The following is a 25,635-nucleotide window of genomic DNA, read 5'->3' on the forward strand; positions in this document are numbered from 1 at the left end:
AGTATGAAGTCAAGTGGGCCTTAGGAGACATTACTATGAACAAAGCTAGTGGAGGTGATGGAATTCCAGCTGAGCTATTTCAAATCCTAAAAGATGATGCTGTTAAAGTGATGCACTCAAAGTGATAGCAAATTTGGAAAACTCAGCAGTTACCACAGGACTAGAAAAGGTCAGTTTTCATGACAATCCCAAAGAAGGGCAATGCCAAGGAATGTTCAAACTACTGCAGAACTGCACTTATTTCACATGCTAGCAAGGTAATGGTTAAAATCCTTCAAGCTAGATTTCAAGCTAGGTTCACAGTATGTGAACCGAGAACTGCCAGATGTACAAGTTAGATTTAGAAAAGGCAGAGGAAACACAGATCAAATTGCCAACAAGCATTGGATCATAGACAAAACAAAAGAATTCTAGAAAAGCATCTACTTCTGTTTCATTGACTACACTAAAGCCTTTGACTGTGTGGATCACAGCAAACTGTGGATAATTCTTAAAGAGATGGGAATACCAGATCACCTTACCTGCCTCCTGAGAAACCTGTTTGAATATCAAAGAGCAACAGTTAGAACTGGACATGGGACAATTGACTGATTCAAAATTAAGAAAGGAGTACATCAAGGCTGTATATTGTCACCCTGCTTATTTAACTTATATGCAGAGTATATCATGAGAAATCTGAGTTGGATGAAGCACAAACTGGAATTGAAAAGATTGCCTGGAGAAATATCGATAACCTCAGATAGGCAGATGACACTACCCTAATGACAGAAAGTGAAGAGTAACTGGAGAATCTTTTGATGAGGGTGAAAGAGGAGAGTGAAAAAGCTGACTTAAAACTCAACATTCAAAAAACTAAGATCCTAAGATTGTGGCATCTGGTCCTATCACTTCATGTCAAATAGATGGGTAAAAATGGAAACACTAACAGACTTCATTTTCTTGGGCTCCAAAGTCACTGTGGATGGTGACTGCATCCATGAAATTAAAAGACCCTTGCTCCTTGGAAGAAAAGCTATGGCAAACTTAGTGTATTAAAAAGCAGAGACATCCTTTTGCTGACAAAGGTCTGTATAGTCAAAGCTGATTTTTCCAGTAGTTAGGTAAAGATGTGAGGGTTGGATCATAAAGAAAGCTGAGCACCAAATAATTGATGCTTTTGAATTGTGGTGCTGAATAAGACTCCTGATGGTCCCTTGGACTGCAAGGAGATGAAGCCAGTCAATCCTAAAGGAAGTCAGCCCTGAATATTCATTGGAAGGAGTGATGTTCAAGTTGAAGCTCCAATACGTTGGCCACCTGATGCAAAGAGCCAACTCATTGGAAAAGATCCTGATGCTGGGAACAATGTGAGAAGGAGAAGCGGGTGACAGAGGATGAGATGGTTGGATGACATCATCGACTCAATCAACATGAGTTTGAGCAAATTCTGGCAGGTAGTGAAGGACAGGAAAGCCTGGTGTGCCACAGTCCATGGGGTTGCAAAGAGTCGGACACAACTGAGACTGAAAACCAAATAGTAACCACTAATTTATTAACATAACATCTTAGTTTTATCCAAGTATCTATGGCTGTTAGTTTTACCAGATATCTCTGACTGCACAGCATAGTTCCCCAAACCTAGTGGCTTATTTCAGTGACCGTTTATTATCTCACAATTTCTCTGAGTCAGGAATTTTGAGTGTCTTAACTGGATGGTTCTGGTTCAGAATACCTCATGTGGCAGTTAGGATGTCAGCAAGGGTAAAGTCATCAGAAGAGTTGACTGAGGTTGGAGGATCCACTTCTTAGATGACTGACTCCCATGATTGTTGGCTGGAGATCTCAGTCCCTCATCTTATGTACCTCTCTAAGGAGTACTGAGTGTCCTTATGACATAGCAGCTGTCTTCCCCCAATTCAAGCTCTCTAAGAAAGAAAGAAGGAAATCACAGTGTTGTTTAGGACCTAGTCTCTGAAACTGTACATTGTCACTTCCACTTTTTTTTTCCTCCATAAAGTCCAGTCCACATTCCAATTAGGTATTTTAAAACCCAGACATAGTTTACTATCAGTATTCTTAGTATTTAAATGAAGTTGAACATAGTAATGAAGATATTTTCTTATATGCATCCCAATGCCCCATCTCTTCCTCTACCAAATCCACATTTGGGCAATTGAGTAGTTAAGCAGTCCCAAGGCGCAAATTTGCAGATTGTTAAAGGCAATTCAAATAAGAGCTTATAATGGGATACAATTTTGAAACAATTCTATTATTTGATGATAAGAATGTTCCCTCTTTTATATGAAATAAAGAAGGAATTATCATCTTAAAAATGGTTTTAAGGAAAGAGCAGATATGATACTAACTATGGAGAAAGTGACGATTAAGAAAGAAATTAAGTATATTTAATTGTTTGGCAAGTATTGTTTGTATGGATGCCCGTGATGGATACATTTCACCTTGTTTTTAAAAAGGATTTACAAAGATATAATACATATCTAGCCAATGCCTGAACATAGTCTTAAAAGAGACTAGAGCTGCTCAGCAACCTGACTGCCATCCTGTAGGCCTTATCTATGGCTATAGTCCCCTCAGTTCAGTTCAGTTCAGTCGCTCAGTCATGTCCAACTCTTTGTGACCCCAAGAATCGCAGCACGCCAGGCCTCCCAGTCCATCACAAACTCCCGGAGTTCACTCAGACTCACGTCCATCGAGTCAGCGATGCTATCCAGCCATCTCATCCTCTGGCGTCTCCTTCTCCTCCTGCCCCCAATCCCTCCCAGCATCAGAGTCTTTTCCAATGAGTCAACTCTTCGCATGAGGTGGCCAAAGTACTGGAGTTTCAACTTCAGCATCATTCCCTCCAAAGAAATCCCAGGGCTGATCTCCTTCAGAATGGACTGGTTGGATCTCCTTGCAGTCCAAGGGACTCTCAAGAGTCTTCTCCAACACCACAGTTCAAAAGCATCAATTCTTTGACGCTCAACCTTCTTCACAGTCCAACTCTCACATCCATACATGACCACAGGAAAAACCATAGCCTTGACTAGACCGACCTTTGTTGGCAAAGAAATGTCTTTGCTTTTTAATATGCTATCTAGGTTGGTCATAACTTTCCTTCCAAGGAGTAAGCGTCTTTTAATTTCATGGCTGCAATCACTGTCTGCAGTGATTTTGGAGCCCAGAAAAATAAAGTCTGACACTGTTTCCACTGTTTCCCCATCTATTTCCCATGAAGTGATGGGACTGGATGCCCTCAGATCAGCCCAAAGTAAAGAAAAATTTGGAAGAGGGGGAAAGGGGGTATTATTGAGACAAAGCAGCATGCCAAGTCCTTTTCTTATAATATCTCATTTATTCACCATCTCATAATTGATTTTTCTTCAGCATATAATGCACCAATATTAGATTATGGCCAGGCTCAGCATTCAAGAAAATAAGAAAAACATTATCATATTCCTCTGGCCTTGTAACCTTGGCCAATTGCCCATAGGAACCAGGATATGAGTTTCCCAAGATCTGTTCACTGAGGATTCAAAATCTTGAGTTGGGAAGCATAAACTGAGTAAGACAATAAAGAAAGGAGAGTTTTATCCATATAGACAAAGTTCTGCATAGTCTAAGCTATAGTTTTTCCAGTAGTCATGTACAGATGTAAGAGCTGGACCATAAAGAAGGCTGAACATCGAAAAATTGATGCTTTCAAACTGTGGTGCTGGAGAAGACTCTTGAGAGTCCCTTGGGTAGAAGGAGATCAAACCAGTCAATCCTAAAGGAAATCAACCCTGAACATTCATTGAAAGAACTGATGCTGAAGCTAAAACTCCAAAACTTTGGCCACCTGCTATGAATAGCTGACCCACTGGAAAAGACCCTGATACTGGGAAAGATTGAAGGCAGGAGGAGAAGGGGGCAACAGAGGACAAAATGGTTAGATGGCATCACTGACTCAATAGACATGAGTCTGAGCAAGCTCTGGGAGATGGTAAAGGACAGGGAAACTTGGCGTGCTTTCAGTCTATGGGGTCACAAAGAATCAGACACAACTTAGCGACTGAACAACAACAAGTCAAACACATCACAATGCACAGTAGCCCCAGGGAAGACTGGAGTCACAAATTCCAACTAGAAAAGAGATGAGAAGGGAGGCACAGGGATGTGTGAGACTCTCAACTTAGGTAGCAAAAGATTCCTCCTCATTCTCTTTTCTTTTGCTTACTAAATCCATCTCCATGGATTAAAAAAAAAAAAAAATCCTGGAATAAAATACAAAAGGGGCCATGGATTGTGAAATGTAGGATAGGGACATATTAGAATCAGAATCATAGCATTTTATAGCTGGAAGGAAATATCAAGATCCCCTAGGCAAGTTTTCACAGAATGTTCTGTACAGTTCTTATTCTACGGTACCTCAGGGCTTTAGTTGGGGGAGACTAGGGAGGGGCTTGACTGGTAGAGTGAAGAGGGAGTAGGAGAGGTTAATTTTACTTTCTTTTATGTGTTAGGAGTCTATATGAGATTTCCTTTAGAGGAAAGAACAAAAGAATTCTACTGCATTTAAAAAAGTGGGGGATAGGACTTCCCTGACAGTACAGTGGTTAAAAGTCCACCCTCCAATGCAGGGGGTGCGGGCTGGGAGCCACACCTGGTCAGGGAGCCAAGATCCCACATGACTTGGGGCCAAAAAAAACAAAACATAAAACAGAAGCAATATTGTAACAAATACAATAAAGACTTTAAAAATGGTCCACATCCAAAAAAAGAAAAAAAAAAAAAACAGCAGGGGATGGGGTGGAGTGAAGTCAGCCACCAAACTGAGTCCTTGGTGTTAGACTGGAGATGAGATGGCCTGTTGAGCATCCTGAGTTTGTGGCAGTACCTCCAGCCCACTGACTCTCGTCACTATGCCAGGCTGCCTCTCATTATGCAGCCTAATTCCCTATGAGATGATTTAATTAAAACTGTGGCCATTTCGATTTCCATCTTGAGATTCTAATTATTTTATGTTAAATATCTTGGTAGCTAATAAAAATGAATTAAATGTATAAATACAACATTAAGTTTAAATAATATTTTAAACAGTGTTTGGATCCTCTATCCCTCTGTCCACCTGGACTTTAATACTTTATTACTGCCTCTGCCAATAAAACTGCCTGCCATTTCTGAAAGTGGAGACTGTATCACTTCTTTCTTCAAGGTCAAGGTATTATTTTTTAGGACAAAAATTGTTCTCTTAAACCAACCAAATATAATTACCAAGTGTTTTTTATCCTGCAGGAATTTACATAGAAGTGACAAACAGTAAAGCAACAATAGAGTTCTAATCCCTCCCCAACCAGCCCTGGTTCTGCCATAAACCTACAAAAAAAATGTTTCACACTGCGGGAGCCCAACACTGCATTTACCACCCCAGGTTTTACGCTCTTAGTCACAGACACAAAGGACTGAGATCTGGAGCAAGGAGACACACAAGATCCCAATTTCCCTCTTGGCCTAACAATCTCTCCCTCTACAGGTAGTTAATAATAATTACTATATATGTTCATTTATGTCCAGCATTATTTAAGTGCTTGACAGCTTTATATATATTATCTCATTTAACCCTCACAAGGACACTATGCAATGGACACTTCTTCTGAAAGAAGAAATAAAAAGCACAAAGGAAAAACTACTTTGCCCACAATCACAAAGGATTCCACCAGGAACCACTACTCCAGAGCCCAGAATGTGGGACCCCTAAAGAGACCATGCAGATGTAGTTTAGTTCAGGGACTCAGAAATCAGACCTAAGAAAACAAAAATATAGCCATTGTAATAAGAACTGCATTAGAGAGAGGCCAAAAGAGAAATACATAAGCTGTTTCTCCTTTGGAGAAGGTTTGTCCTTCCCAAAAGGAATCAGGAAGGGGACATGAGGGTAGAAGAGGTGGGGGCAGGATTAGTGCTGTAGGCTAAAATGCTCACATCTGTCCATCCACATTCTAATCTAAGAACACATTTCAGAACCTAAGAAGCAAAAGGAGGACAGGCATAGGGAGGAAGGAACAACTGTGACTATAAGGGTGGGGGCTGGAACCCTGGGGAGCTTAGGAAAGAGGCAAGAGCCAACTCATTGGAAAAGACACTGATGCTGGGAAAGACTGAAGGCCAAAGAAGAAGGTGACAGAAGATGAGATGGTTAGATAGCATCACTGACTCAATGGACATGAGTTAGAGCAAACTCTGGGAGATAGTAGAGGACAGGGAAGGCTGGCGTGCTGCAGTCCATGGGGTCACAAAGAATCAGACTCGGCTTAACTACTGGACAACAACAGGAAGGAGGCAAGACCCAGGCACTGGGAAGCAGCTCTGTGAAAGGTCAGAGAGGTCAATGGAGGTGGGACAGTGGAGTTGGCCAAGAATAAGCCCAACAGGACTGGGGAGAGGCGGAGCATGAGACATGAACAAGAGAAGTCACGTGAGCCCGAGGAGGGTGGCAGCAACTGTATTTATACTCCTCTCCCTGAAAAAGCACAGACCACCTTATGCACAATCCCTCCATCTTATAGTCTTCTTAAAGTCAATGGTTACATTGAGTGTATCTTGATTCAAGCAGGGCAAAAAGTAAACGACATGGAGTATTTAAAATGAGTACAATCCTAGCTGGACATGGAGCAATCCATCTAACAGTATTTTATATATGCCTGCAACAGAGCCTCAGTATCATTTTGAACTGAATAAGACTGAACTGAATTGAGCAAAGTGACCCCCTTGCTGGAAGTTTCAGGCATAAGGTAGAGATACTAGTGAGTGACCAGATTTTTCTCCACTTCTATAATGACCCCCACCTTAGACAATGACAGTGACACTCTTTGGGGGGACAGGATTTCAAGCTCAAGGGGATGCCTTCTTTTTGGGGTCTCTTGTTCATGGAACCATTCTCAGGAAGCAGGAAGAGCCTGGATGATGAGAAGAGATGAACAGACGCTGGAAGAGAGCAGCCCTGCTATTCACCACGTGGAGAGGTTTTCCGAGGAAAGGGTTGCCTAGTAGAGAAATTTGTTGGGGACGAGGGAACCCCCAAAATGAAAACCACATCTCTACTGTTCTGTTTATTGCCAGTTCTGCCCATATGCATCTGTTTCCATTTGAAATAAATGAAAACCTCCCTTTTCTCTTGTTGACATCAAAGCCAGAGACCAGGCTTCAGCTCATTGTCATAGGTGCTATCATTAATAATCCTTATGACCATGATTACAATGCCATCTACTCAGTGTGCTGGGGAGAGAGAAGCATAGGCAGCAGACAATAGGAACCAGATCCTGTGGGATGCAAGGAATATTCACTGTATTGTACTATCGCTCACACTGGCTTTCAGACAGAGTCCCAGCGAGGTGATACTGGAATTCAGCCACTTCGGGAGGACTGACAGAGGACAAGTGGTTACTACTCCAAGGCTTGCTTCACATCTATTTTTAGTTTCTCCAGTGTAAATGCAATGAGAGACCCATCTAGCTCCTTCCCTCTTTGCTTTTTCTCATCACTCTGCCCGAATCTGAGTGACAAACAGTGGTCTTATCCATTTCAATAAATGTATAGATTTGTCAGGATATAACCGACCCAAATGGATTTCCCTGATGGCTCAGTGGTAAAGAATACACATGCAATGCAGGAGCCATGGGTTCGATCCCTAGGTCAGGAAGATCCCTTGGAAAATGAAATGATAATCCACTCCAGTAGTCTTTCCTGAAAAATTCCATGGACAGAAGCCTGGCAGGCTACAGTCCACAGGGTCACAAGAGTTATACATGACTTAGAAACTAAACCACCACCACCACCATCAACTGACCCAAACATACCATAGAAATTAGCCCATGTCCTGAGGGGGCCTCCAAAAACAAAACAAGAACTCAGAAGGAGGACTTAAATGAAAAATAGTCAATACTGCCTCTCCTTTCTTTATAGGAACTAGGGGTAGGGTGTGGAGGATTTTTGAGAGTAGATAGCTGCCTCTTCCATGTTGGCTCTGCTTGAAACACCCAAAAGGATGGAATTGGGTTACACTCAGCTCAGAGTAGAACAAAATGACAACAACACTGGAAATGTTTAAACTTATAAAAATAGACATAGGGCTATAGTTGTTCCCGCCTCACCACCAAGTTTGGCACATACTTGGAACTCAAATACTTGTGGAATGAATAAAGATTACATGCAAAATTGTACTAGAACACAACATTTTATGTATTTTTCTGGCCCTTGGCTCTCTGTGTCTCCTTCTCTCTTCTACCAACCCTAGCTGTGGCAGGGAGCTGCCTGTTATTCCACAAAGCCACTGGGCATCTGCTCACTCAGTGCCTTTCTCCACTGTCCATCTGAAAACTCCACCCATCTTTGCAAACTTAGCTCTGGTAGCATGGAGGCTAGAAAGGCTGAGTTTGATTTGGGGAGTTGATTTCTCTCCTTCTGCCTGGTCTGTGTCTTCTCCACGTTTTCATTACACTTACTGTAGTGCCTTGCCAGGCAACTGTCCACATTTCAGTGGTCTGGCAAGGGCCGAAATTTCAGTGATTAGCACAGTGATGGGCACATAATTGGGACTTCCCAGATGGTGCTAGTGGTTAAAAAAAAAAAAAAAACCTGCCAATCCAGGAGATGCAGGTTTGATCCCTGGGTTGGGAAGATCCCCTAGAGAAGAGCATGACAACCCACTCCAGTATTCTTGCCTGGAGAATAACATGGACAGAGGCTGGCAGGCTACAGTTCATAGGGTTGCACAAAGTCAGACATGACTGAAGCAACTTAGCACACAGGCACACGGCACAGGAATGTAGTATCTTTTTATCTTTTTGAAGGAAGTTTGATGAATGAAGAAGTGATCTTCAACAGATTTAAATTGAATTGGGGGATAAAGCAAGGTTTTCCATGATTCAAACTGTGTCCAAACTCCAGCAGTTTCACAAATATGCAAAATTTATAATAAAGAAGTCAAAGTCAAAGTGTTAGTTGCTCAGTCGTGTCCAACTGTTTGCAATCCCATGGATGTAGCCAACCAAGTTCCTCTGTTCAGGGGATTCTCCAGGCAAGAATACTGGAGTGAGTTGCCATTCCCTTCTCCAGGGGATCTTCTCGACCCAGGAATCAAACCCGGATCTACAGCTTTGTGGGCAAATTCTTTACTTCTGAGCTACCAGGGAAGCCAATAATAAAGAAAGCATAGCAAAAACAATCACAAACCCATTATTACCCTTGAAAAAAGAAAAATGGAGATGCAAAAACTACTCATGATGAAATGTTAGCAGTGATTTATTTTCATACAGGCAGGAAGGAGAGAGCATGCTGATTTGAGATCTAGCAGCTTAAGGAGCACCCATTTCTCAGGGCACTATGTCTGCCACTGTTTTTCACTGGATTTCAGGTCCTTATTGTATTCTAGGAGGCTATTTGGCATAAAAATTATTTCACTGAACTGTGACTCCATATAATAGCCTTGAAATCATCACTGCATTTTCAACAAAAACATTTATCTACTTTGCACTCAAGGCTCTTGTTATTAGAGTCTACACAGCAGACTATCCAGAATTTGGTGCTGTTCCTAAAAATGAATATACATTGTCTTTAAAGAGACTGAGATTAAGTTCCACTTTCCCCTTGTATTTCCAGTAGTTCAAAATTACACTGTTCAGTTATATTCACATATTATCCCTAATTATTAATTTTAATAACAATTTCCTTTTTCAATATATTTTCTGACCACTTTCTAATATTTATTTTATCTACCCCATATACACACCTGTGTATGCACGTGTGTTTTTATTGTAGCTATCTCAAATCCATGTAGCATATAGGCAGATTATGAATTGTATACTACATAAAAAGATATATATATAAAAAAAAACAATTATCAACTGGGAACAACATGACAATTCTACAGGATCCTCTAAGACTGAAGACCTCTACAACCTTTGAACCATATGAAATTGCCAACATTCTATTATTCTTGACTTACAAAATTTGCAATGTTTTTTAGCCTAATTTCTACTTCTCAGGTTAATTTCAAAAGTTTTGGGATTTCCAGTACTTTCCGGTTTTGTGGACTGTGACCTATTTTTCACCCTGCCACAGTGGTTTTCAAGCTCAGCTAAATATTGGGATAATTTCTGGAGCGTTTCAATATCCTGACCTTTCTCCAAACCAGTTAAACCAATGTCTTTAAAATAAATCTACATTTAGGATTGGAACCCGCCTGCCAATACAGGAGACCTAAGTGACACAGGTGTGATCCCTAGATTAGGAAGATCCCCTGGAGGAGGGCATGGCAACCCACTCTAATTTTCTTGCCTAGAGAATGCCATGGACAGAGGAGCCTGGCAGGCTACAGTCCAGTGGGTCGCAAAGATTCAGACACAACTGAAGCGGCTTAGCATTCACACACATCAATAATTTTTAAAACTGTCCAGGTGATTCTACTATACTGTTGTAACTGAGAACCACTATTCTATAGAAACTACTCTTTATGTTTCAAACACACTCCCATCTGAGCATCTTGGAATACATAGCTGAGCTCTGCCAAGACTATGTAATTATGAAGAGAACTCCAGAGACACGCTTATAAGGCCCACCTGTCTTTATAAACCAAAAGACTGACCTACAACATGATTCTCTTGTTTAGACTCCCAAGTCTTTGATGTTTCCAGTGTGTAACCCTGTTGTCACAAGGTTACCTAGCAATAAAGTAAGAGCACCATGTCCTACCTACCCCTCCACTCCCTTTGGCATTATCAAATCACATCTTTTCTTTTTACTAATTGGCCAAACACAAAAATGGTCTATTACTAGACACACAATTTGTAAGAACCTCTGATTAGGTAACACTCTATGCTGCTGAAGGCTCTTCTTCCACAAAACACTCATTTTCCAAAGCAGAAAGGAAACCGTTCTCCTCCCAGTTTCCCCACCTCTGCTTTCATGCTGATGGCTCGGCCTACAAAAACGTCTGTAAATGGGTATCTGCTCTGATTGGAAATGTTCAGCAGTGGTCCGCCTTGCCTTCAGAGACCTCCACATTTTCCACCTAAGCTCAGCACCCTTAAGAGCCAATGATGTAAGCCAGATGCTGAGAGCTCCAGGCTGAGTCTGACATCATCCCCTTGTCAGGGACTCTGCCATCACCCACCAGTGACCACTGCTGTGTGCGCCGAAGTTAAAGGTGGGCACTTAGCACATTTATTACATACGGGGCTTATTAGATAACTGGGCTCTGTTGTGATAAATTGGCTGTGTGCTTCATTTGGACTCTCAATGCTCTGCAGGTTTTTCTAATTTAGTTTTGCCATGGCTCAGCCAAGATGGGATTCAGAAGAAGAAGAAGAAGGGAAAGGGGGAAAGAAGAGAAAAAATCCTGTGTTGTATATCAAATCCTTGCTTCGCCTCTTTCTGGCTCTGAAATGAAGGGTCTTTTAAGCTGCTGTCTTCAACAGCATCCACAGAGCTGTCATCCTCGGGGAGGTTTGTTTTACTTAAAGTACCCCAGCTCTTTCATGATGACTCCTCCATTCATTATGAATACTTGCTGCTTTGGTCCAAAGCTGTCACTTTTTTTTTTTCTTTTTCCCCTTCCTTTTAAGTTTGGATTTAAATGTGCACACATCACACTCACACATACCTCCTCAGTACCACCAGTAAATGCAGACTGGCGGGTGGGAGGGAGATGGAAAAAGGAGGTGGAAGAGGGCTGTTGGCTGTGTCCTGTATGAAGTACAGAGCACTGTACCCGCAGCCTTTGAGAGGCTTCAGATCTCTCGCCCTCCAAGCGAACACCAGGGCATTGAAGACTGCTTTGAAATGTGGCAGGCTTTGAGTGCATGTGTGCGTGGTGGTGCAATGAAACACAAAAATCTATTTCCCTATCAGAGTGACTGACATTTCTTTCCTCCATAATGCAGGCCTTGATCTTTTCCTGACTGAGTTTTCTGATTCCCTCCAGCTTGCCTTATGAGTAGGTGAACCCTCATCAAAGAACACAGAAATCACGTGGTCCTTGATGCCACGTCTGGCTTAGCCTATTAGGACCACTGACCACATCTCAAGGGTAACACCTGGGGAGCAGATGCCAGCTCAGTGGCCTTGAATGAGGAAATCCCAAGATACCAACTGTGTCAAAATTGTACACCTTGCTTCTTCTACATTTCTGTAATGTCACAGGGGTAATTTACTGCAGATAAAGCTATTCTAGACCCCCACCAGCCCTATTCCATATCATCCCCCTAATTGTACTCAAACTGCTCTTTAAATCAAGGTGGGGTTTTACAGAGTAGCAGCATAGTTTAATGGATAATCTCTGGACTTTTGAGTCAGGTAAAGCTGGGTATCCTAGTCCTACTTAGTATTTGTATTTATGTTAGTTATATAGCATTTCCATACCTCAATTTGCCCAACAGTAAAGTAGGTAGAATGACTGTGCTCACCTCATACAATTGGGGACTCATACATGTGGAGCTCATGTAATGGGATGTGGCTCATAAGAGCTCAATAATTGTGTACCACTATCAGTATGAGGATTTCTTAGTCATTTTGAAAGTATCAAAGCAGGTGCCAGCCTCTCTTGCATTCCTTATTTCCTTTTCTTTGAGAAAAAGGAATCCAGATTGGAAAAGAAGAAGTAAAACTCTCACTATTTGCAGATGACATGATCCTCTACATAGAAAACCATAAAGACTCCACCAGAAAATTACTAGAGCTAATCAATGAAGATAGTAAAGTTGCAGGATATAAAATTCATGCACAGAAATCCCTTGCACTCCTATACACCAACAATGAGAAAACAGAAAGAGAAATTAAGGAAACAATTCCACTCACCATTGCAAAGAAAAGAATAAAGTACTTAGGAATATATCTACCTAAAGAAACAAAAGACCTATATATAGAAAACTATAAAAACACTGATGAAAGAAATCAAAGAGGACACAAATAGATGGAGAAATATACCATGTTCATGGATTGGAAGAATCAATATAATGAAAATGAGTATACTTCCCAAAGCTACCTATAGATTCAGTGCAATCCCTATCAAGCTACCAATGGTATTTTTCAGAGAACTAGAACAAATAATTTCACAATTTGTATGGAAATACAAAAAACCTCAAATAGCCAGAGCAATCTTGAGAAAGAAGAATGGAACTGGAGGAATCAACCTGCCTGACTTCAGGCTATATTACAAAGCTACAGTCATCAAGACAGTGTGGTACTGGCACAAAGACAGAAATATAGATCAAGGGAACAAAATAGAAAGCCCAGAGATAAATTCACACACCTATGGACACCTCATCTTTGACAAAGGAGGCAAGAATATACAATAGAGAAAAGACAATCTCTTTAACAAATGGTGCTGGGGAAACTGGTCAACCACTCGTAAAAGAATGAAACTAGAACACTTTCTAACACCACACACAAAAATAAACTCAAAATGGATTAAAGATCTAAATGTAAGCTGGAGACGGGGTGGAGAAAAGGGAACCCTCTTACACTGTTGGTGGGAATGCAAACTAGTACAGCCACTATGGAGAACACTGTGGAGATTCCTTAAAAAACTGGAAATAGAACTGCCTTATGATCCAGCAATCCCACTGCTGGGCATACACACTGAGGAAACCAGAAGGGAAAGAGACACGGGTACCCCAATCTTCATCGCAGCACTGTTTATAATAGCCAGGACATGGAAGCAACCTAGATGTCCATCAGCAGATGAATGGATAAGAAAGCAGTGGTACATATACACAATGGAGTATTACTAAGCCATTAAAAAGAATACATTTGAATCAGTTTTAATGAGGTGGATGAAACTGGAGCCTATTATACAGAGTGAAGTAAGCCAGAAGGAAAAACACCAATACAGTATACTAATGCATATATATGGAGTTTAGAAAGATGGTAACAATAACGCTGCGTACAAGACAGCAAAAGAGACACTGATGTATAGAACAGTCTTATGGACTCTGTGGGAGAGGGAGAGGGTGGGAAGATGTGGGAGAATGGCATTGAAACACATATAATATCATGTATGAAATGAGTTGCCAGTCCAGGTTTGATGCACGATACTGGGTGCTTGGGGCTAGTGCACTGGGACGACCCAGAGGGATGGTATGGGGAGGGAGGAGGGTGGAGGGTTCAGGATGGGGAACACATGTATACCTGTGGCGGATTCATTTTGATATTTGGCAAAACTAATACAATTTTGTAAAGTTTAAAAATAAAAAAAAATAAGAAAAAAAAACTCCTAGAGGAAAACATAGGCAAAACACTCCACAGCAGGATCCTCTATGACCCACCTCCCAGAGTAATGGGAAAAAAGCAAAAATAAACAAATGGGGCCTATTTAAACTTAATAGCGTTTGCACAACTAAGGAAACTATAAGCAAGGTGAAAAGATGACCTTCAGAATGGGAGAAAATAATACCAAATGAAGCAACTGACAAAGAGTTAATCTCAAAAATATACAAGCAGCTCCTGCAGCTGAATTCCAGAAACATAAATGACCCAATCAAAAAAATGGGCCAAAGAACTAAACAGACATTTCTCCAAAGAAGCATACAGATGGTTAACAAACACATGAAAAGATGCTCAACATCACTCATTATCAGAGAAATCCAAATCAAAACCACAACGAGGTACCATCTCATGCCAGTCAAAACAGTTGCTATCCAAAAGTCTACAAACAATAAATGCTGGAGAGGGTGTGGAGAAAAGGGAACCCTCTTATACTGTTGGTGGGAATGCAAACTAGTACAGCCACCCTGGAGAACAGTGTGGAGATTCCTTAAAAATTGGAAAAGGAACTGCCATATGACTCAGCAATCCCACTGTTGGGCATACACACTGAGGAAACCAGAATTGAAAGAGACACGTGTACCCCAATATTCATTGCAGTACTGTTTATAATAGCCAGGACATAGAAGTAGCCTAGATGTCCATCAGCAGATGAATGGATAAGAAGCTGTGGCACATATACACAATGGAATATTACTCAGTCATTAAAAAGAATACATTTTAATCATTTCTAATGAGGTGGATGAAACTGGAGCCTATTATACAGAGTGAAGTAAGCCAGAAAGAAAAACACTAATACAGTATACTAACGCATATATATATATACGGAATTTAGAAAGATGGTACTGATAACCCTATATGAGAGACAGCAAAAGAGACACAGATGTAAAGAACAGTCTTTTGGACTCTGTGGAAGAAGGCGAGAGTGGGATGATTTGCGAGAATAGCATTGAAACATGTATATTATCATATGTGAAACAGATTGCCAGTCCAGGTTTGATGCATGAGACAGGGTGCTCAGGGCTGGTGCACTGGGATGATCTTGAGGGATGGGATGGGGAAGGAGGTGGGAGGGGCGTTCAGGATGGGGAACACATGTACACCCGTGGCTGATTCATGTCAATGTATGGCAAAACCACTACAATATTGTAAAGTAATTAGCCTTCAAGTAAAATAAATAAATTTTTTAAAAAGACTCAATTGCATGCAACTGAAAGAAAAAAAAGAGAGAGATTTCAGGTCCTGCTTTGACAAGGGAAGGGTTAACAGAGCGGCAGTGCAGTGGTGTCAACTGAGGAAGAGGAGGAAAATAGGAGGAGGAGGAGGACTGGGCACCACTGCCACTGCCTCTAGCATAACAGGGATCCAAGAACTCAGTATCCATGACTGCTGTTACTCAAGGCTCTCCATTCTGAACTATGCGTTTTTTCCTACATTCTATGTGTTCTTTTTTTTTTTTTTAATTTTATTTTATTTTTAAACTTTACATAATTGTATTAAATTTCTGAAATAAAGAGATATTTTCAATTATGTATATTTAATAGCAAGGCTTTTTTTTTTTCCTCACAAGGGAAATACTCTATGGATGCTACCTCCTAGAACTGGTGACATCTTTAGAATTCAGATTTCAGAAGAAAGTTTTAGTGTTAGTTGCTCAGTCATGTCTGATTCTTTGCAACCTCAGCGACTGTAGCCCTCCAGGTCCCTCTGTCTATGGAATTCTTAGGCAAGAATAGTGGGCTGGCTTACCATTTCCTTCTCCAGGGGATCTTCCCAAGCCAGGGACTGAACCTGAGTCTCCTGCATTGCAAGCAAATTCTTTACCATCTGAGCCACCAGAGAATATCCCAGGTTTCAGACCAAAGGATGGCTTGTCAGCCCTACTCTGTGCATTGAATACCAGTCTGGTGTAGTATAGACAAGAAGGCAGCTGACCATGGTCATCTAGGCCTAATATTCAACATCATTCTGTTAGGAAATGAAGTGAAAAGGTCCAGGCCAGCTGGCATTTCTAGAAAATTCCCTGCTGATGCTAACTTGCTTCAGTCATGTCTGAATACGACCCCAGAGACTGCAGCACACCAGGCTCCTCTGTCCATGGGATTCTTTAGGCAAGAATGCTGGAGTGGGTTGCCATTTTCTACTTCAGGAGATCTTCCTGACCCAGGGGTAGAAACTGTGTCTCTTACATCAACAGGAAAATTTCTCATTTAGATCTGACCCTGGACATGATTCAAAATCACAATGTGATCATGACTATGCCAATATCTAACCTACTTTTGGAGAGTGAACCCCACTTGTAAGGGCCCATGCTCTGAGTCTCAGAGCCATGGAGAGTGAGGACACTTCTGGATTCTTCCCTCAGTATTTGGTACTGAGGCTGGTCGCCTCAACTATTTACTCAGCATTTACTGAGTGCCCACCATATGCCAAGTACAGTTAAGAATTTGGGATACAAAGGTGAATATGCCCTAAAATAACTTATGAGCAGAGGAAGGAGATGGATAAGAAAGATATGTTTCTTAATTGTGCTATAAAGCCAGGTATTGTATTACCTGTAAACCTCATGACTCTGTAGGTTGGGATTTCATGTTCCCAATTCACAGGTGAGAAACTGATCATTGAAGTGGTTAAGAGACTTGCTCAAGGCCAAATAAAACCTATAAGGGGTAAAATTAAAATTTAAATCTTATTTGATACAGAAAACTGCCCCCCACTCAGCATTCCTGATCCTCTTACCCTGCTCTGCTCTTTGTTTTCAGTTTGTTTCCTCCAAGTATCTTATCACTCTCAAACATACTATATTGTTTATATATTATTTTAGTGGGTTTCTTAAATATTCTGTCTCAGTCTACTGGAATGTAAATGCCACGATGATTCTCTTTTGTTTATTGGCTGCATATGCATCAGATCAGATCAGATCAGATAATTCGCTGAGTCGTGTCCGACTCTTTGCGACCCCATGAATCGCAGCACGCCAGGCCTCCCTGTCCATCACCAACTCCTGGAGTTCACTCAGACTCACGTCCATTGAGTCAGTGATGCCATCCAGCCATCTCATCCTCTGTCTTGCATGCTAAGTTGCTTCAGTCCTCAACTCTTTGTGACCCTATGGACTCCAGGCTCCTAGCCTGGAGGCTCCTCTGTCCATGGGAATTCTCCAGGGAAGAATACTAGAGTGGGTTGCATGCCCTCTTCAGGGTATCTTCCCAACCCAAGGATCAAACCCGAGTGTCCTGTGGCTCCTGCATTTCCAGCGGATTCTTTACTGCTGAGCTACCGGGGAAGCCCTGGCGGCACATAATTAGTGTTCAATAACAGTTGTTGAATAAACAAGTTATTAGATGGTTCTGAACGTGTTAACTCTTTCTTTTAATCCTCTTGTAATGTCAGTCAGTTCATAATAAATAATATTTATAGGCTTAAATAAAATGCTATGGGAGTTCAGAGAAAGAGTTAAAAATATTGACCAAACCTGGGTGCAGAAATCTCAAAAAGTGTGAAAGCAGAGTTTATCACAGTATGGCCCAGTGATAAGCTGTTTCAGAATTATACCGAAGTCTGCTGAAAACGCAGATTCTGGCTCCTACCACAGATTACTGCATTATATTTTCAGAGCCTAAGAATGTGTATCTTAATGCACTTCCCAGGTGGTTGTTATGCACCTCCAAATTTTGAGAATCATTGAAGGGTTTGAGAAAGAGACGAAACTTGGGGAAGGAACTGGAGGAAGGAAACAGCTATAGTGGATGTTTTTACAGATGAAGAATTGAGGACTAGGCAAGTTTAGTCACTTATCCCAAATCACAAAGCCAGTAAGTCAGAATTTGGGAGCAAGGCTCAGAAAGCCACTGAGTCAGAATTTAGGATCAGCGCTCTTCCTGGTACATTTTATTAGCTTTGGAATCATCTTTAACTTCTTTACATCCTTGCAATCTAGTATGTTATCAATATTCACTCACAAAATAGATATTGAACAAGGTGATACCCTATACTCCAGAAGTAGCTTGAGTAATTGCCCTAGCCCTCACAGCAATAAGGAAGTCCTGATTTTTAAGAACCTCCCAGCCAACACCTCACATCCCGGACTTTAAAACCTAGGGCCCTGAGTAGGCCAAAAGCAGACAGACTGCAACTACTCTGCTCAGGTCTGCATCTCTCCCTGTCTGACATGAAGGGAGTTAGTGGTGGGGCAGAGACAACCTCCATGTGGGAAGCAAGTGGGAAAAAAAGTTGTAACGAGCCAAACATTCCAGTGTGGCTGGACCACTCTCTACTTTTAAAGTGCGTCACAGTTCTCAGCCATCCCAAGGCTGACAACACACACACCTAGTCTAGCCTCCTCAAGGCTAGTCTGGCTTTCTGCTATATCTTTGCACATCATCTCTGATTCTGGGGGACCCATCAGTCTTTTGCCAATCAAGGGCTTCATTCAAATAACAACAATAAAAACAGGAAGGCTGTCATTAAGTTTTATTTTTACCACAAGTTTCCAGGGGAAAAAATGAGAAAAAAAAACACACACACACATTCTGAAAACATCCCATGTCCCGTCACATCCCATTTTTACAGTATAGCTGTAGGGTGTGTGATCCGCAGCCAGAAATAAAACAGGACTGAAGAGTCAGCCATCTGTCTGGAAGGACCCGCAGTCCCAGATGGCGCTTCCTTTCTGGCTTTCTGGTAACAATCTCCTCTGTCTAACGAAATGAGGCAGAAATTGCCCAGTGAGTTAGTGGGGGTGAGAAACCCCCGCCCTCCTAGCCCTGGCATTAAGATTTGAAATTCTCCAGCAAAGCTCAATTTATCTGTACATATTACCTCACCCTTGCTGTTGTCATGCCGCACACTGCTTCTTCCATGTTTTCAAAATGTGTGTGTGTCGGGGCGGGGGGGGTGTTAGTGAAGTTTTCAAGGGCAGGAACTATTTCCTTCTCTTCTCATGCACCCAGTCTTAGACTACCCAAAGGGCAATATGCCTTTTTTTTTTTAAACCCTGTACATAGTACTGATAAGCACTTACTGACCAATTAACTGGTTAACTATTAGAGTCAGTTCTTTGAAGACAAGTCTACATCAACCCAAGCACAGGCAATTTTTAAATTAGGAACTAGGAGTTGAAAAGAGAACAAAAGATTGCTAATCAATATGATGTTACCTAAAAGACCCCTGGCTGGGCCTTCAGAAAACTGTCTTAACTCTACTACTCACTAGTAATGAGACCACCAGCAAGTGAGATATTTAATCTTGAGAACCCTGAGATTTCTCATTTTGTATAATTTACATTTTACAAAATTATAAATAAATTTGAGCTCTTTAAACATGAGAACTGTAGAATGTATCTAATTCATCACTGTCTGTACTCCATTGTCTAACACAGAAGTTCCAAATAGGAGCTACAGCAGAGCCACCTGGAGGAGTTGTTAAAACACAGATCTCTGGGCCCACCCCCAGAGTTTCTGATTCAGTGGGTCTGGTGTGAGGCCCAAGAATTTTTGTTCTAACAAATTCTCAAATGATTCTAATGCTGCAGGTTCAGAATCACTCTGAGAACCTTGGCTAGCATGTGCTATAACATCACAAGAATTCAGGAAATGTTTGTTTATGAGAATGAATGCATAAGTGAATATGTATAATGACTTGAGAAATAGGTAAGCTTTGACATGAATCTAGGACCTGCAAACAATGTGACCACCTCCTTTTATAGTCATTGATCAGTGACTGTATATAGGGCTCAACATGGTCCATCAATATACAAACAAGAAACCAGTACTCCTTCTGGCCAGGAGCCTCTCCAGTTTACAAAACTTCAGCAAGCTGAGAAGACAACCAAGTAGTCTGCATGGTAGGATAACCTTAATAGTGTTTGGAGTAAAATAATGGTTTCCTTGATGGTTAAGGATGTTTTAACCCCAGGAAGGCAGAAAATTAAGTGAAGAAAAATTTTAAAAGTCAAATACATATTGCTAATATATTTCTTTTATGAATTTGTTTGTGTGAAAGTGAAAGTGTTAATTGCTCAGTCATGTCCAACTCTTTGCAACTCCATGGAGTTGCAACCCACCAGGCTCCTCGGTTCATGGAATTCTCCAGGCAAGAACACTGGAATTGGTTGCCATTCCCTTCTCCACAGGATCTTTCTGACCCAGAGATTGAACCTGGGTCTTCTGTATTGCAGACAGATTCTTTACCACTGAGCCATGAGGGCGTGTGTGTGTGTGTTTTTCTTAAAGATTATTTAAAAGCATTTGTATACTAGGAAAACAGAAATCTTCAGTTTCATCTTTTCATTTACAACAATTTTTTGGCAGTCATAAGCACCAACCTCACCTATCTTGCTAAATATTGGGTTGGCCAAAAGTTCATTTAGATTTTTCCATAAGACATAATGGAAAAACTTTTGCCCAACCAAATTAATTGGTTTTAATCACAACTATAGGCTAATGTTGTTAAGCCAATGAAGAACTTACTACAAGCATAGCCTTTGCTTGACTAAGGGGATTTATAATTAAATTAAAATTTGGGATGAAGTATCATCTGAGATGAAAAACTCCCTGTGAACTTTCCAGAATCAAATCTAAAATAAGAGCATAAGAGTAGAAGGAAAAGGCTAGTGTGCTCACATTTTTCAACCCTACCAACTAAACCTTTCCCATGAGCTACTTCACTGGAAGCCCATTCTACATCTCCTTTGCAAAACCAACTGACTTAAAGGAGAGGGAGCCAAACCCACAATTATGATAAAGTTTTTTTAACACTCCTCTCTCAATAACAGATAAAATATGCCAACCAAAACTCCATTGCTTATGTTGAAATTGTGTAACATCAGATAACATTTAGTAAAAGGCCCAAATCGTTGTCCATTGACCCCCAGATGTATCGCTGATACACACTGGGAATCTCATCTTTTTAATGGGACCCCAAGGCTTGCTGGAATTATAGATACAACTTCCAGGAGATGGAATAGACCTAATAATGCCCTCAGACTTGAATCACTTCTTCTACAGCGAGGATTTAGAGTTGAGTTTAATCTGGAGCCAGAGGAGATGAAGTTTAATTTAAAGGTTTGCTTTTCTAATAGCAGCTGATATTAAACACCACAACAGGAGACCCTCAAGGCTCTCTCTCCAGTTCCACAGATGCCTTTTCCCTTTATGGAGAAGGTTCTGGTTAGAGAAAACAATAACTGATCAGAATATCTTCATGAGTATGAAAATTATAGTTGCTTATTCCCCTCCTCCTCCTTCAGCTGAGAGGAAGCCTAGTCATCCTGTGGTTAACCAGGCTGTGTCAAGATTTCCATCGTTTCATCCCGCTGAGTATAGAGGGTTATTTTTCCTTTCCTCCATTCTTTTTTTCTACCCACCCCATCCATAGATTATCACTTTTTTCATTCTTATAAAATCTTGTCATTTACTAAATAAAATCCAGTTATTTTTGTGATACATCCACAAACCTGCCCTAAGGTAACCTCATCTACCAATTCTCTTCTACCTACCAAACAGCACATGGTGTGAACAAAAACTATGCCGAGCCCTTGGGGCAGTCGCATCTGCCAATCCCATCCACCTAAATAACCTCTCTTCATTCTCAGGACCTGTCCTGTTACCTCCTCCCTGAAGTGTCTGGGAGGGTCTCTTCCTGGCTCCCATGGCCTCCTGGACATGCCTCTTCTGTGGCTATAAGCAGCCTATATTATATTCATGTACTCATACATCAGTACCCTGAGGGCAGAAACAGTACCTTATGGTGAAGACGAAGTGTGTCTTCAAGACTGTTGAATAACCACACTAACAAGAGCAGAATAAAACCCTTAATGTAGGGTCTTTACCTGTATGGGCTGCCATAGCCACTGAGTTATACCCTAAGCTCCCTGTGGTCCACTGGTCACTAAGGTGGCTCACTTGTAAAAGCAGAATCCCTAACCAGGGATGACTTTATCTTTGTCACTTGATGGCTCCTCCTGTATCACTCAAACAGTAAAGTCTCCTAACCCATTTACATGAGGTGTAAATGTGTTTTCATATTTGTGCCTGGTGAAGTACCTTCTGCACTGCTGATGGTTAATTACCTGACAATGAATCCCCTCTCCTGAGAGGATGGGGAGCAACCGTGGTGGAAGGACAGAGATTATTTGAATCACACTCTTTCACTGAGCAAACTGAACATATGTGTGCTATTCCTGAGGAAATGTTTTCTCCAGAATTACCCAGGCCCATCCCCACCCCCTCCCATATCTTCACTTCTTATTCATTTTCTCCCTCTATTTCCTCTGTCAAATCATAAAGAACATCAAGTAACCTTCTGGGTTTTTAGGAGATTTCATTGTACTTGGTAATATATGATTTATAAACATAAATAAAATAAATAGGATTTTGAGGGAATAAATTCTAAGTGGAATATCAATAAATCTCCTCCCTCTGATGATGTCTCTATGATTTTCTCCTTCTCCCCTTCTGCCCACCTCCTTCCCCAGAATGGGAGAGTGGTCCCTTCTTTCCATCAGAAGAAATTAGGGGGAGGGAAAGGCAAGTAGGGAGAAGGCGGAGAGATTGTGTGAGGAATGTAGCACAAGGCTGCATTGAAATGTAAATTCCTTCAAATTATTAAGCACCAGAGAGCAGCTCTTGCCAGCCCTTTGTTCCTCAGAGTCAGAATGTGTAATCTAGAAGAATAAATATCCAGCCAGATAGCAGCCACACAAGGAAATCTGGGCCATACATATTCAGAGCCCCAAGTCCCAGGGATACCCTTCTTCCTTATCAGGAAGGTTCTGGTCACAGCCACTAATCACTGATCTAAGCACCTCTAAATGGGGGTCAAGATTATAGTCATTTTCTGCCTGCTTCATTTTCCATACCTGACCCCCATCAGCTGCCTGGAAACCTAGACCTCTTTGTAAAGACTTTAAACACAGGCCCATCTGGTTTCCTCCATCTTTCAGCCTAACTCTGAAGATGCATTGGCCGGAGCTTTCTTTTTCAGTGGAGGAGACTTTCTCAACATCTTTGCCCAGAGTTGCCTTGCTCACAGCTTGAGAGAAATGACTTTGCAGTCTAATTTACATTTTTAATCCCCTCTTAGCTTCATGAACCCACAGATCTTCCAAGTCGGAGAGCAGACTATTACCAGTCCTCTCCTCGCCCCTCTTTCCATTGGACATTCAGCTCTAAACCCAGAAGGGTGGTCATGGCACACGCTGCAGGCGTGCACGGTCAACAGCAGCACAAATGGTGCCTCTGTAGCTTGGACCCCTCGACCTGATCTCTGCCTCTCTCAGGCAGCTGCCTCTTCTGGATGGTGGTCAGACTCTGAGGCATTCATTCTTTGTCCTCCTTCCAATGCTCTTCCTCCCCATCATGTGGCTACACGTCCCAGGCATTTAGAAAATTGCCTGACAGATTTTTGTAAACCCATATGATAGATTAAGAGGGCCATCTGTGCGTGTGTGTGTGTGTGTGTGTGTGTGTGTGTGACAGAGGCAACAGGCAAGGGTAGAAACTCTTAGGAAAGAGTTGCATCATTTTCCATGTTCAGTGAATATTGCCTTTTATTCTTAAGTCTTGTCTTTCTTTCAAAATGGTCTTTGCCAGAGCTATGGCTATTGTGAAAGCATAGTCATTTGAGCTTTACCTGTTAACTAGGAGTCTGTGCTTTCCTAGGAAATAATATATTTCTTTCTTTTTTTTAATTTGGCTGCTCGGCCTTCAGTCATTTTGGAACATGAGCTTAGTTGCCCACAGCATGTAAGATCTTAGTTCCTCAACCAGGGATCGAACCCACACCCCCTGCATTGCAAGGTGGATTCTTAACCACTGGACCCACAGGGAAATCGCAACCCATTTCTTTGTTATCATCTAGTACTTGGTCATCTGTGTCACCTTTGTTTCAACACTGATCAATGTCTGACTTAATCCTTGTGTGGTTTCTGGTTCTTCTCCTGCTTTATAATCTCATTAAGAATGTGGATTATACAGGAGTCATTTTGTTATACAAAAGTCCTAAGTGCAATCTTCAATCAAGAAAAAAAAAAAAAAAACCTCGATAAATACCTGTTGAACGGAATTCAAATGAATCACTCCCTCATTCATTCTATCACCAGGTGTCCTTTACCAAAAGTTCTGATTCTTCCCCAGGGACCTGGGCTCTGGGGTGTGTTTCTGCCTCAACAACAAGCCTTCCCTTCCCGCACTCAGAATGTTCTGCTGCCCAAGTCTCCCTCTTCAGCTCCTAACTATCCTTTTCTCTACCTTCCTTCTTTCTCTCTTAGGATTTATGTCTCTTAGAACTCTGCCAAATGTGTGCCCCACTGGGACACCAGATACATTGCACGGTCCACCTTATCCTTCCTGCTCACTTTCCCACCAGCTACTTTGCCTATGTGAATGATCCGGAGCTCGATCTGCCTTTGGTACCACTGCCAACAGGCCTGGCTGGCCCAGACTCTTGAGTTTCAGCCTGTAATGTTGATTTATAATAAGAAATATGTATTTGATCCTCATCCTCATTTCTGACAGGGAGCTCCTGGTAGTTTAGGCCCTAAGTCATATCCGACTCTTGAGACACCATGGACTGTACCCCGCCAGGCTTCTCTGTCCATGGAATTCTCCAGGCAAGAATACTGGAGTGAGTCGCCATTTCCTTCTCCAGGGTATCTTTCCTGCCCAAGAATCAAACCAAGGTCTCCTGCATTGCAGGCAGATTCTTTACTGATTGAGCTATGAGGGAATCCCAGGGAGCTCCTAAAACTCATAATATTTCCTAAATGTTGAGAGTTTAGAGTGTCTTTTGTTATGTTAATAGGTTGACTTTTGGATTGCACCTAAGGAAGGGGCCTGGTTACCAGTATAGCAAACCTTGTGATTAGAGGTTTGGAAATTTCAGGCCCATTCCACCCATCCCATTCAGCCCCCAACCTCTGGGAAGGGAGAGGGGCTAGAGATACTGGCCAATAATTTAATCCATTGTGCCTATGTAATGAAGCCACTATAAAAATACTTTGTAACAAACTGATAATTTACTGATTCAACAGGTTTCCTGAGTTCTGGAAGCCACCCTAGCAAATTAATCGAACCCCACAAGGGGAGCTTGAGAACTTCTGATTCATAGCTAGTCCATCAAAGTACAGGTAACAACCTGGGCTTGCAGTTGGCATCCTGAGTTGGAGGGGGTCATTGGAACCTCCAGTTGGGGTGCAGGCACACTTCCTGTGGAGCCCTTATGTGGATGGTGGGTGCTGGCAGTAGCCTGATGGGGACAGCTAGGGAGGCAGGGATGTGGTTATCAAGGATGCATGGAATGACGATGATGAGGTGAAAGGAAAGAAAGGAGTAAAATCAGAAATAAAGATTTCAG

The sequence above is a fragment of the Bos taurus genome, chromosome 3 (genome assembly GCF_002263795.3).
Source record: "Bos taurus isolate L1 Dominette 01449 registration number 42190680 breed Hereford chromosome 3, ARS-UCD2.0, whole genome shotgun sequence".
NCBI classification, from domain to species: Eukaryota; Metazoa; Chordata; class Mammalia; order Artiodactyla; family Bovidae; genus Bos; species Bos taurus.